Below are 12,177 nucleotides of genomic sequence, written 5' to 3' on the forward strand. Positions count from 1 at the left end.
TAACCTCTCCCCCAGGTAATCAATTGGAAAGGCCCAGAGACCTGGTGTGATTCAGGGTCCTTCACCAGCACTGGTGGCTTCTCTGTGAGCTTAGCTTGGGTTGAATTTGAGAAGTGGCAGAGTACTGGGGGGTCAGGCTCTGACGATGTACCATTTAGGAAGTTAATGACATAGAGAGCCTTACAGAGTCTTTCAACAGGAGACAAGATTTCTGTTTCTCTCCGTTGCTGGTTGAGGACTCTTTTGAGGGTTTGGTGGGTCCTTTCTACGATGGATTGTCCTGTGGGATTGCTAGGTATGCCTGTTTTGTGTTTTATTCCCCATTGGTTGAAGAAATCTTTTAACTTGTGAGAGGTGTAGGCAGGCCCACTATCTGTTTCGATTTCTTCAGGGACTCTCAGGGTGGCGAAGGGAAGGAGAAAATGCTTGATGATGTGGATGGCACTTTCCCCTGCATGGGCTGACGCAAACACTTCCCCAGAAAATGTGTCAACTGACACGTGCACATATTTGGATCTCCCAAAGGATGGGAAATGGGTTACATCGGTTTGCCACAACTGGAAGCTGTTCAGACCACGGGGATTGACTCCGGTACCCATAGATGGTATTTGGTAGTTCTGGCAGTTCGGGCACGTTGCAATGATCGCTTTTGCTTGATCTTTTGAAAGCTTGAACATTCTGACGAGGGCCGGAATGTTTTGGTGAAAAAATGCATGTGACAACTTCGCCTGGGCGAAGATGTCAGGGACGTTTGCAGTCTCTGCTGGCATGGCCAGTGCATCTGCTCTCCTGTTCCCTTCAGCAATGGGACCAGGGAGGTCGGTGTGTGACCTCACATGCGTAATGTAGTAAGGCTGTTTTCTGTGCGAGATTAAATGGATTAATGTAGAAACCAATTGGTATAATTTTTGGTTGGAGACCTCCTTTAGAAAAGCATGTTCAGCCCTCATAGCTATGCCAGTGACATAAGCCAAATCTGTGACCAAATTAAAAGGTTCATCTTTAAACTTCTCAAAGGCTCTGACAACAGCTGCTAACTCAGCAATCTGTGGAGATCCCTCTACTATTTGGATATCAGATGCCCATTTCAGGGTATTGGGTTGTCTCCATGTCATGACAGACCGATGTGACGAACCAGACCCATCGGTAAAGATGGTCAGAGCTTTAAGAGGTTTTCTACTTTGGATTAATTTTGGAATCAATTTAAAATCTGCATCACGGTAGAAAAGTCTATGTTTTGGCATGTGAATGGAAATTTGGCCTGTGTAGCTATCTAAGGCTAAGTGGAGGCTCTCATTGGTATGGAGCAACAGCTTCAGATCTTCAGTGGTCAATGGCAAGTATATGCATGTGTACTCACACCCTGCAAGGGAGCAGAGACGAGTTCTGGCCTTTTTTATTAAATGTGCCATTACTTCTTGGAAGGTGGTTAATGTCTTTGTAGGTTGATGGCTTGTGAAGACCCATTCAAGTATCAGCAAAGGGTCTCTGAGTTTAGGGTCCCATTGGAAGATCAGTCCGTGGAAACGGGGAGCTTTACCCAAAACTGCAAACTGGAGAGGCAGGCTGGGTTCAACGCGATGTGCTTGGCGTGAAGACAGGGCTTCTTGAACTTTGGTGATGGTATCTCGGGCTTCAGGTGTGAGGGCACGTGGAGAGTCCAAGTCTTTGCTGCCGTGGAGAGGTTGAAGAGGGGAGCGAGGTCTTCTGTTGTGACTCCCAGTAGGGGGCGTATCCAATTTATGGATCCGCACAGGCTGTGTAAGTCCCTTAGGGTTTTAGGGTCCTCTTTGATGGCGAGTTGCTGGGGTACGATGGTTCTCTCACGGATCTGGAGGCCGAGGTAAGTCCATGGGCTGGAGTGCTGCACTTTGTCCTCACGAATCTCGAACCCTGCTTCTTCTATGGCTTCAATTGTCTTTTTAAGAGTTCTGTCCAAGTAAGTTTTTTCTGATGCACAGATTAATATGTCATCTATATAGTGGTAAATGATTGCTTCTGGGAATAGGCTCCTGATGGGGGACAGAATGTGGGCGACGTACCACTGGCAGATGGTCGGGCTGTTCTTCATGCCTTGTGGGAGGACGAGCCAATGGTATCTTCTGAGTGGGGCTTCATTGTTAAGAGAGGGGATGGAGAAGGCGAACCGTGGTGCGTCCTGGGGATGGAGCGGGATGTTAAAGAAACAGTCTTTAATGTCTATGATGGCCAGCAGCCAGTCTCGGGGCAGCATCGATGGTGATGGCAGGCCGGGTTGGAGGGGGCCCATGTCTTCAATGACCTCATTGATCTTTCATAGGTCATGGAGTAGTCTCCATTTGTTCGTGCCGGGCTTTTTCAGTACAAAGACAGGGGAATTCCAAGGGCTGGTGGTCTTGGTGATATGACCTTTGGCAAGTTGCTCTTCCACCAGGGCTTCCAGCGCGCTGAGTTTTTCTTCTTCAAGGGGCCACTGCCTTGTCCATTTTGGGTTGTCAGTCTTCCAGGTGAGCGGGGGAGTGGATGGCAGCGCGCGTTTCTCAGTGGCCCCAGTCAGAAATCCTGGCTGGGAATGGTAAGAGTGGCACCCCACTGGGATAGAAGGTCTCTGCCCCATAGGGTGATGGGGGCTCTTACCACGAATGGTCGGGTAGTCGCTATCTTGCCCTCAGGCCCTTCAATGACAACATTTCGTTTGCTTCTCATGGATACTGCAACTCCACCAATCCCGGAGATCGTACCTGCCACTGGCTCCAGTTCCCAATTCCCTGGCCACTCGGAGCGGGCAATGATGGTCACATCTGCTCCGGTGTCCAGCATCCCTGGGCAGTAGACCCTCTCTCCTTTACAGAACAAGCTGCACTCAATGGTCAGTTTGTTTGAGCCCACAATCTCTATCCACATTGCTGTAGGATTGAGAGGAAGCTGTTCTGGGCGGTTCTGTGGAAGTAAAAAAGCTTGAGCAATCGGTGTTCCCTGTGGGAGAAAGAAAGGTGTGTCTGTGTAGCAAAGCTGGACAAGAATCTCTTGTCCAGGGTGCACTGTTTGTATCTCAGATAATACAAAGAGTTGTTCTGGACCATGGATGGTATCACTTAGGATAAGAATGTCCCATGGGCCGTCATGCGGTCTGTACTTTCCTATGGGAATACGATAAAAACGCTTGTCAACAAAGTTAAATGGCAGTGATGTTACCAGTTGGCGTCTCGTTCCGATCGGTAGCGCTCTGTGTGTTGGATCCTTCTCATGTGTTCTGGGATCGCCTGGGATCGCCTGGGATGATGGTGCCAGGCGAGGTCCAGCTGTCTGCTCTCGGTGGTCCAATGTGGAGTTCACAGCCGGGGCGGGGTAGTATGGCCTTTGATTTGTTGTCTGGGCACGGGGCCTTGACACCTCGCTCCGATAGAAGATTTTTGGACGCTGCTGGTGCTGTTGCTGTCTCTGGTGCCTTTGGTGGGCGGCACGATGGTCCTGGGTGGGTGACCTTTGTGGGCACTCCTTTATAAAGTGTCCAAGTTCGCCACAATAGAAACAGCGGGCATTCTCCTTAGAGGCTGCTGCAGCAAATGCACCGGAAACTCCCTCTGTGATGCCCTTTACAACTGCTTGGATCATTGTGTTCTCTGTGGATGTGTGTCTAGTACAGGTCTCTATCATTTGTTCTATTGTGGGTTCTGTGTCCATGGGTAGGGCCCTCAAGATGTTCTTACATTGTTCGTTAGCATTTACCATGGCAAGTTTGCCCAAAAGTTCCTTTTGTCCATCTGGACTTTCTATCTGTTTCTCTAAGCTAGCTTTTAAACGATCAACAAACTGAATGAAGCTTTCATTTGCTGACTGTTTGATGTTAGAGAAATATTGTGTAGGAACAGAATCATCAGGGGTAAGAAACAGCGATGTCTTAGCTGCAATAGCTATGTCTTGTAATGCTACTTCAGGTAAGGTTGTAGCTTGATCTGAGGGTTTTTGGAGGTCACCTTCTCCAGCCAGTTGTTCTATTGTCCAATCTGTCTGATTTGCATCTTTAGCATAAGTGTCAGACAGTGTTTTTAAATGTCTTTTCCAATGCCTTTCCCATAACATATATTCGGCAGGGGAAAGGATGCAGTTAATAATGTTTTTAATATCATGTAGTACTAATGTATAGGCAGAGAAAGTGGCTTCCAATAAGTTTCTAAAGAAATGTGACCCTCTTCCATGGTCTTTTGCTGCCTTGCTAAGCTCTTTGATTTCTTTGTATGGGATAGGTTCCCATGTTTTTGTAGTTGGGCCACCCTCCTCCCTCTCCCTATAATGACTGGAAAGGCTGAAATTTTCTGAGCCAACTCCCAATCCCCCTCCCGGTTCGCTTCCCTGTGTGTCTGTGCCCATCGGTCTTCAGATTCAGAGTCCGAGCTGCTGCTACTGTCATCTGAACAGGAGGGATAAGCTGTGGCAGGGCGGGGCTGGGATACAGGGGGCGTAGCGCAGCGTTTTTGAAATGCCGGCTCTGCTTTACCCAGGGCAGGGATGGCGGAGGGTCGGGGGTGGTTTGAGGGGTGGGAAGGGGTCCTGTTATGACAGCATGTGGGTGGGGAGGTTGTACAGCAGCAGGTCGTTTGGGGGGGGGTCGGGTTACAGATAGTGCCGGTTTCGCAATTCCATGTGGAGTCGGGATGGGCGAAAGGAGGGTGTGGGGGGGCAGGAGGCTCTAGCGCAGCAGCGGGGGGAATGGGGATTGCGCAAGAACCCGTGGTAGGGGGAGGTGGGGGTGCAGAGAGAAGGGGAGCAGCAGCAGGGATGGCGCAAGATGCAGCTGGGGGGGGGGAGCGGGTTTTCTGGTGCCTGCCAGGGTGGCAGAGCCATTTGCGGTGGGGGAAGCGGGGAGGGAGATTCCATTCTATGGGCAATAGCCTGAGGCGGTGCCACGGATAGCTGCGTTCCGCCAGCGGCGAGAGGGGCAGACGCTGGCGGGGGGCGTGACGCTTGTTCCGTGCCCCACAGTGTGTGCACGGAGCTCTGCGGGACCAGTCCCGTGTTGTACCATGCTTGCTCCGTGGGTGCAGGGAGGGGCAGCGGCAGTGGGGCAGCTTGCTGGGACGGGGCCGCCGCGCTGGGGTGGGGGGGGGGGGGGGGCAGGACCGTGTGGAGCAGGGATGCGGCAGGAGGCTGGGACGCGGGGACGTGGGACGTGGTGGGGTGGGGGGGGTTGGAGGAACTGTGGGCCAGTGCGAGAGGGGGAAGGGTGGTGTCGTGCGGGGAGGGTTGCAGGATACCAGGGGCACAGGGAGACGGGGCTGGGGGGGGGGTCAGAGGCATCCATCCAGGGGAGGGGGGATGGGTCTGGCATGGATCCCGCGTGCGCTGCCTGGGGGTTGACAGTGGAACCAAGGGGGCGAGCGGGGGGGGGGGGGCCAGGCACGGGAGGACCGTCGGGAACAGGGGATTGGGGAAGGGAAGTGGGGGTGCCGGCGCCCCTGCCGGGCCAGGGCGGGGGCAGCTGGCTGGGTCCGCGCTCTGGCTGGCCATTGCCAGAGGCGGAGAGGGGGGGTGGGAGGGGGGAAGGGAAGAGAAGGGGTTTGGCTGAGGGGGGGTTTTACACGACACATTTTAACCAGTAAATGAAATAAAGGAATGAATTTGGAAATGGAGAGGTTTCCCGAGGCTTGAGAGGAATACAGTTTGTTCCCCACACTGTCCCAGAACGAATCAGAAAGAACAGAATGTGTGATAGCATCAGGGAAATTTAGAGATATACAATTACTGAAAGATTTAAGATTTTTTTTTAGAAAGAATACCTTTACGGAATTTAAAGTCAGATTTTAAGAGAAGGGTCAGAAGAAAGGGGTATAGGTCTCTCTCAGATTGGGAAAGGCTGGGTTTAGCTTGCCTATGTCCTATCTTAGTTCCTCCCTCAGCAGAAAAAGAGAAAAAAAAAAAAAACAGAATTACTTAAAATGCACACAAGAGGAGCGCAGAGCCCCAAATTTAAATTTACAAATCCCATTTTCTGGTGGAGCTGGCTCCTGGAAAGGTCTCAAGTGGTGGTCTGGCAGTTCGATCCTCAGGGACTTCAGTCCTAGGTGGGAGGCAAGGGTCTCAAACTGTCCCCTTCCAAAAGGCCTGCTAAAACGTAGGTCTATCTTCAGAGGAGCAGCACACGAACGGCTGGTTCTGTCTTGGCGATCAAGACGCAGCTCAGGCCAGGTCCGGGGGTCCGGGGCCCAAGGCTGTTCGGGCACCAGTTATTACAGCTGGTGGTGAGGTCCGAGGCTGTGACCCAGGAAGAGATGACCGGTCCGGGGAGATGGTCCCTAAAGGAATCGCCTTCCCGACGTCCGGTGTCTTCCTCTCAGCTGCTGGCAGAGGGGCCCTTGCAGAGGCTGTCAGCTCTTTAGTGATTATCAGCTCGTGATTCCAGCTCAGCTCTGCAGGGCAGCCTCCGGGCCAAAACCAGACCAGAGAGAGAGACGAGAAGGCCCGTGTGGCTGGTTCCGCACGAAGGTAGCTTTATTGTGGGTCCCCTCCGCCGAAGGGAAGAGCCATGGACGAGCTCTCTCTGACCACAGGGGCAAATTGGTCTTCTTTTATAGGGATACAGGGGATCAGCAAGGGACCAATGGATTACAGAGGGTCTGGGACAGACCAATGGGTTACAGAATGTTTTGCATAATGTCTCCCAAAGGATTGTGGGTCTACCTTTCCTCACCATGACCCAAAGTAGTTGCCTTTCCAGGGAGTCCTGCTGGGAGATTGCTCAATCTCCTTATCTCAGCAGACATCCCTCCAGGCCAGGGGCTGGGCATACCCTACACTGAGGAATGGAAAGACATTGCCACTCGGGTGGAGAAGCTATCCGTGAAGGTCCGTCATGTAGATGCTCACATCCCCAAGAGCCGGGCTAACGAAGATCATAACAACGAACAGGTAGATCAGGCTGCGAAAATAGAGGTGTCCCAGATAGACTTGGATTGGCAACATAAAGGAGAACTGTTCCTAGCTTGATGGGCCCATGATGCCTCAGGCCATCAGGGCAGAGATGCCACCTATAAGTGGGCACGAGATCGAGGGGTGGATCTAACCATGGACAGTATCTCCCAGGTGATCCATGACTGTGAGACATGTGCTGCGATCAAGCAGGCCAAGCAGGTGAAGCCCCTGTGGTATGGTGGGCGATGGTCCAAATACAAGTATGGGGAGGCCTGGCAGATTGATTACATCACACTGCCTCAAACCCACCAAGGCAAGCGCTGTGTGCTCACAATGGTAGAAGCCACCACAGGATGGCTGGAGACCTACCCCGTGCCTCACGCTACTGCCCGGAACACCATCCTGGGCCTGGAAAAGCAAGTCCTTTGGAGGCATGGCACCCCTGAGAGAATCGAGTCTGACAATGGGACTCATTTCCAGAACAGCCTTATAAACACCTGGGCTAGAGAACATGGCATAGAGTGGGTGTACCACATCCCTTACCATGCACCAGCAGCTGGGAAGGTTGAGCGGTGTAATGGACTGCTTAAAACCACCGTGAAGGTACTGGGTGGGGGGACTTTCAAAAACTGGGAGGTGCATTTAGCAAGAGCCACCTGGTTAGTTAACACTCGAGGCTCCACCAGCCGAGCAGGCCCTGCCCAATCCGAACCCCTACAAACAACAGACAGGGATAAGGCTCCAGTGGTGCACATGAGAGGCATGCTTGGAAAAACTGTTTGGGTTAATTCTGCCTCGAGCAAAGACAAACCCATCCGTGGGGTTGTTTTTGCTCAGGGACCAGGTTGCACCTGGTGGGTGATGCAAAAGGATGGAGAGACCCGATGCTTACCTCACGGGGACCTTGTTTTAGGGTGAACTACCCATGGCTCTGTACTTGTATCAGTATCAGCATGTATATATGTATATAATTCAGGTGATGCATGTATTTATATGGTTAAAAGGGTTAAGTTTCATGTAACATGTTAGTATGGGAAAAAAATTGGGGTGGATAATGTTGGGGTTTTAAAGAGTTCTAGGTTTTTTTTCTGTTAAAGGAATTTTCCCCCATACTGTTACTAAGACAACAAATTGCTGGGGTACTTAAGGAAGACAAAAGAGCTACCCACTGTAGGTGGGGTGCACCTGGCTGCTCTTTTGTTTCACCTGGGTGTGGGGTCAGTTGCTCTCTGGGTTCAAGAGAGAGAAGCTGTTTGTTCTTTGCAGCTGTTTTCTCTTTCTGTGGAGAAAGACCCCAGGATTCCCAGGGGCCCACCTTCCCTGGCCCGCTGGAGGCCGGGCTGTGGCCGCCCTGCCCCGCCGCTGCTTTGAGCTTTCGCTACGCTGTAGCCGTGCTCGCCCTGCTTGCCTAGACCTCCGGGGGGTTCTCCGTTTGGATAATTCTCATCTGCCATTTGAGATTTGTGCTCGTCCCTGCCCCTCCAGCCTGCCATTCCAGCGGGTCTGGGCAGACACCAGGGCCAGCTGCCCAGGGGTTTGTGAAGCCTTTGTTCCATCCTTCCCCTGACCCCAGACCACCGGTGCCGCGTGCTCCCCGAGCTCGCTCCGGAGCGCCCCCTGCAGCCGCGGGGGAACCATCGCACCTGCCCTGCTCACCGGGAGCCGCCAGCGCCCCTGCCGGCTGTGAGCAGAACTGCACCCGAGGGGAAAGGGCCTGACAGCCGAGAAGGCTGGCACTGGGTTTGTGATTGTTTGCTGTCACTGCCATAGTTATTGTTGTTTGTTTGACTGGTTTTATATATATATATATATATAAATAATAGTAAAGAACTGTTATTCCTATTTCCCACATCTTTGCCTAAAAGCCCCTTGAGTTCAAAGTTATAATAACTCGGAGGGAAGGGGGTTGCATCTGCCATTCCAAGGGAGGCTTCTGACTTCCTTAGCAGACACCTGTCTTTCAAACCAAGACAACACCACTGTGCTATTAGTGCATATGGTTGGAATTCAGCCAGGATAAGGAAAAGCCTCAGTGGTAACTCTGCTTGTCATCTGGATACAAAGGATGTCTGAATTTTATCTGTCACAAGTTGCAGTGCTTCACGGGCTTCTGGATTGAGTTTGTGAGGACATGTTAAATCTGTATCTTCCTTAAGCAAATTAAATAAGGGTGACAATTCCTCAGTGGAGATACCAAGGGTAGGTCTGAGCCAATGAACAGCTCCTAATAATTTTTGCAAATCATTTAGTGTTTCAATAGAGGTCCTCAGCACAATGGGCTGAGGAACAATTTTCTGTTCAAATAATAGAAACCCTAGGTATTTCCAGGGTGGGACAGTTTGAACTTTTTCTGCTGCAATACAAAGACCAAATCTGTCAAAAGAAAGACGCAAAAAGGCAAAACAGTTCTGCTATACAAGAGTCATCTGCTACTAGCAGTATATCATCCATATAATGATACAATAGAACTGTTGAAAACTGTTGCCGCACCGGTTGTAAAGCACTTGCTACCACAACCTGGCATATTGTAGGACTGTTTTCAACCATCCTTGAAGCCCACCGTTGGTGCAGCCCGGAAACATTGCATGTCTAGGATCATTTTAGGAGACTGTAAGTCTGTTCAGGGAGCCATTTGCAACGTATGAGCGATGCACAGTCCCCAGTCCTGGTACCACCAGCAACATTTATTGAAAGCGTACCTAGCTTTTATAGTATTTCACTCCCGGGTTGGAATAGCATGAGCCTGGATCACCAATAGTATAACTGGTCATACGTCTGCTAACCAATAATATACGTGATCAAGTCCCTAACAGCAACATCAGCCTTTCTTCCCTGAGACACGTGCTTGTATAACAATTTCTTCTGCAAAACTACTGTGCTTCTGCTACTTGTTCCATTTTACATCTCTCCTGCCTTGACTCAATAGTCCTTTCTTTCTAACGAAACCTCTTTGTTCTCTTATTACAAGTTTTCTTTGTTTTCCTTCCCCACGCACAACACATCACAAAACACCATAGAAAAGGGGGGGATCTCCCAATCTTCACTCAAAAACCCCCTCAGTGAGCGCCCCAATTCCACACCAATTTCCCCTGGGGACTCCCAGTCTCCCCACAACCTCCCCATCTCAGAGGGGGTCCCTGACCCCTCCAATGTCCCCCCTCAGGCCCCGCTTGGGAGGGGCTTCTCCTCTTCCTCAAGGGGACAGCGATGGCCTGAGGGGAGCACAGGGCAATGTTGGGGACCCCCAAACCATAAAACCACCTCAAAACCCCCCTTTTCACCTCAAATCATCCCCATTTCTGCCACACCCAGGGGGTCTTCTTCTCCTTCTATTCCTCCCCCTCCTCCTCCATGGGCGTGGGAGGGACACAGGGGGGACTGGGCTCCCTTCAAAACCCAACCCTCCCCCAAAACCCCACAAACTCCCCTTTCTCCCCCCAATCCATATTCTCTCCTTTCTCCCACTTTTTGGCCTCAAGGAGCCCCTTTTGCACCTCAAACCCTGCTCCCAAGCCCCCACATTCCTACTCTGCACCACAAATTTCCCCTTCTCACAACAGAAATCCCCCATTCACACCCCAAATTCCTCCCAATACCCCCAAATCCCCTCAATGCCCCCTCCCCTCCCTTGCCCCGGCCCCTCCCATCCACTTTTTTCCCCAAATCCTGCTCTTCCCACCCCAAAGCACCCCCACCCCCCCCCTTCTCCCCTAACCTGACCTCCCCCTCACATCCCCTCTCCACCCCTCAAACCCCCCCAAACTACCCCACAACCACCTTGATCCCCCCGACCCTGCCCGGGCGCTGCCGCCACCGGACCACGCCTCTTCCGCTCCCTAGCGCCGCCTACCGGGGGGTAGGACCCGCGTCCCGCTGCCTTGCCAGGCGCCACTGCCTGCCCGGCCACGCTCCCTCACGGAGCACCCCCGCTCCAGCCACGCCACGCCCCACCCACACACTCAAGGCCAGCGGCGTCTCCGTGTCCCTCCCGCATCCCCTGACCTCGCTGCCCTTGGCCACGCACCTTCCTGTTCTGCCTCATCTCCGACACGAGAGCCCTGCTCAGCCCAGCCGCCTTTCTGCCTTCTCACTTTCACTGAAATCCCTTTTCAAGAATAAAACTACGATTTTCCATCTCCCCACTGTAGTCTGTTTCCTCCCATCAGTTCTTGCCAAGAGGCCGTTCCCTTCCGTGGGAAGCAAGGTGATAGGAATGTGACACGGCTTTGGATTCTCCAGGTCAGGGTCAGTGGTGTGGACCACCAGAGCCAACAGCGCACAAGCGAAGCCTCTGCGTGCTGGCACCACCTGAGAACTGCATGGCGAGAGCAGCTGGACTTCCAGGAACACACGATTGGACATGGAGATTTCCAGCGGGGTGGGAAAGGCAGCACAGGAGCTGATAACTGGGGCAGGAACAAGCTCCGAGGGGAGCGGGCAAAGACAAGGAAGCACCCAAAGCAATGGTGCAAGGACTTGCTGTGGCCATGGCAGCGTTAAGGAACAATCCAGTGTGACATTGCAGAGTCCGTCTGGGAGAAATCCCAAGGCCACAGATTTTAACTGCTGGGACTGGAGCATATTCACAGCAGCGGCTCCAGTGACTCCACACATCCCAACTTGAGTCCCCACGGAACCACTCCCACAGTCACACCAGGTTTCCTCAGTGCTTCAACCCCAGGTTTGCCATGGCAGAGTCTCAGATGTCTTGTTCCACAAAGCCATTTATTTATGGTGCAGTAACACAGAAACAGCTGGAGCTGCTGAATCCAAGCAGGACCCCAAACAAAGCACCCCAGGACTCGTGTCATTTTTCCCACCATTTTCCCATTTTTATTCACATTTCCCACCCTTTTCCCCTCAAGTTTCCCACCACTTTTCCTCTCATGCTTCCCGCCCTTCCACCCCCTCACATTTCCCATCATTTTTGGCCTCATGTTTCCTGCCTTTTTTCCCTTATGTTTCACACCTGTGTCTCCTCCCATTTCCCATCTTTTTCCCTCATGTTTCCTGCCCTTTCCTCCTCTCACATTTCCTGCCCTTTTCCCCTACACTACAAATTTCAAGTCCCCGGGCCCTCTCCCACCACACCCATACACCAGAGTGTGCAGCAGGGCAGAGCAGCTCCAGGCCAAACCCACTCAGGCACCCGTGACACGGGAGATCACAAAAGAGGGGATGCAACGAGGAGAGAAAACTCTCGGCGATAAGAATGACTGCAAGCACATCAAAGGGCTAAGGCAAAAGACCTGCGACACAAGATGTCTGAAAGACAGGGAACGCATGATA

This window comes from Corvus moneduloides, chromosome 11 (genome assembly GCF_009650955.1).
Source record: "Corvus moneduloides isolate bCorMon1 chromosome 11, bCorMon1.pri, whole genome shotgun sequence".
Lineage (NCBI taxonomy): Eukaryota > Metazoa > Chordata > Aves > Passeriformes > Corvidae > Corvus > Corvus moneduloides.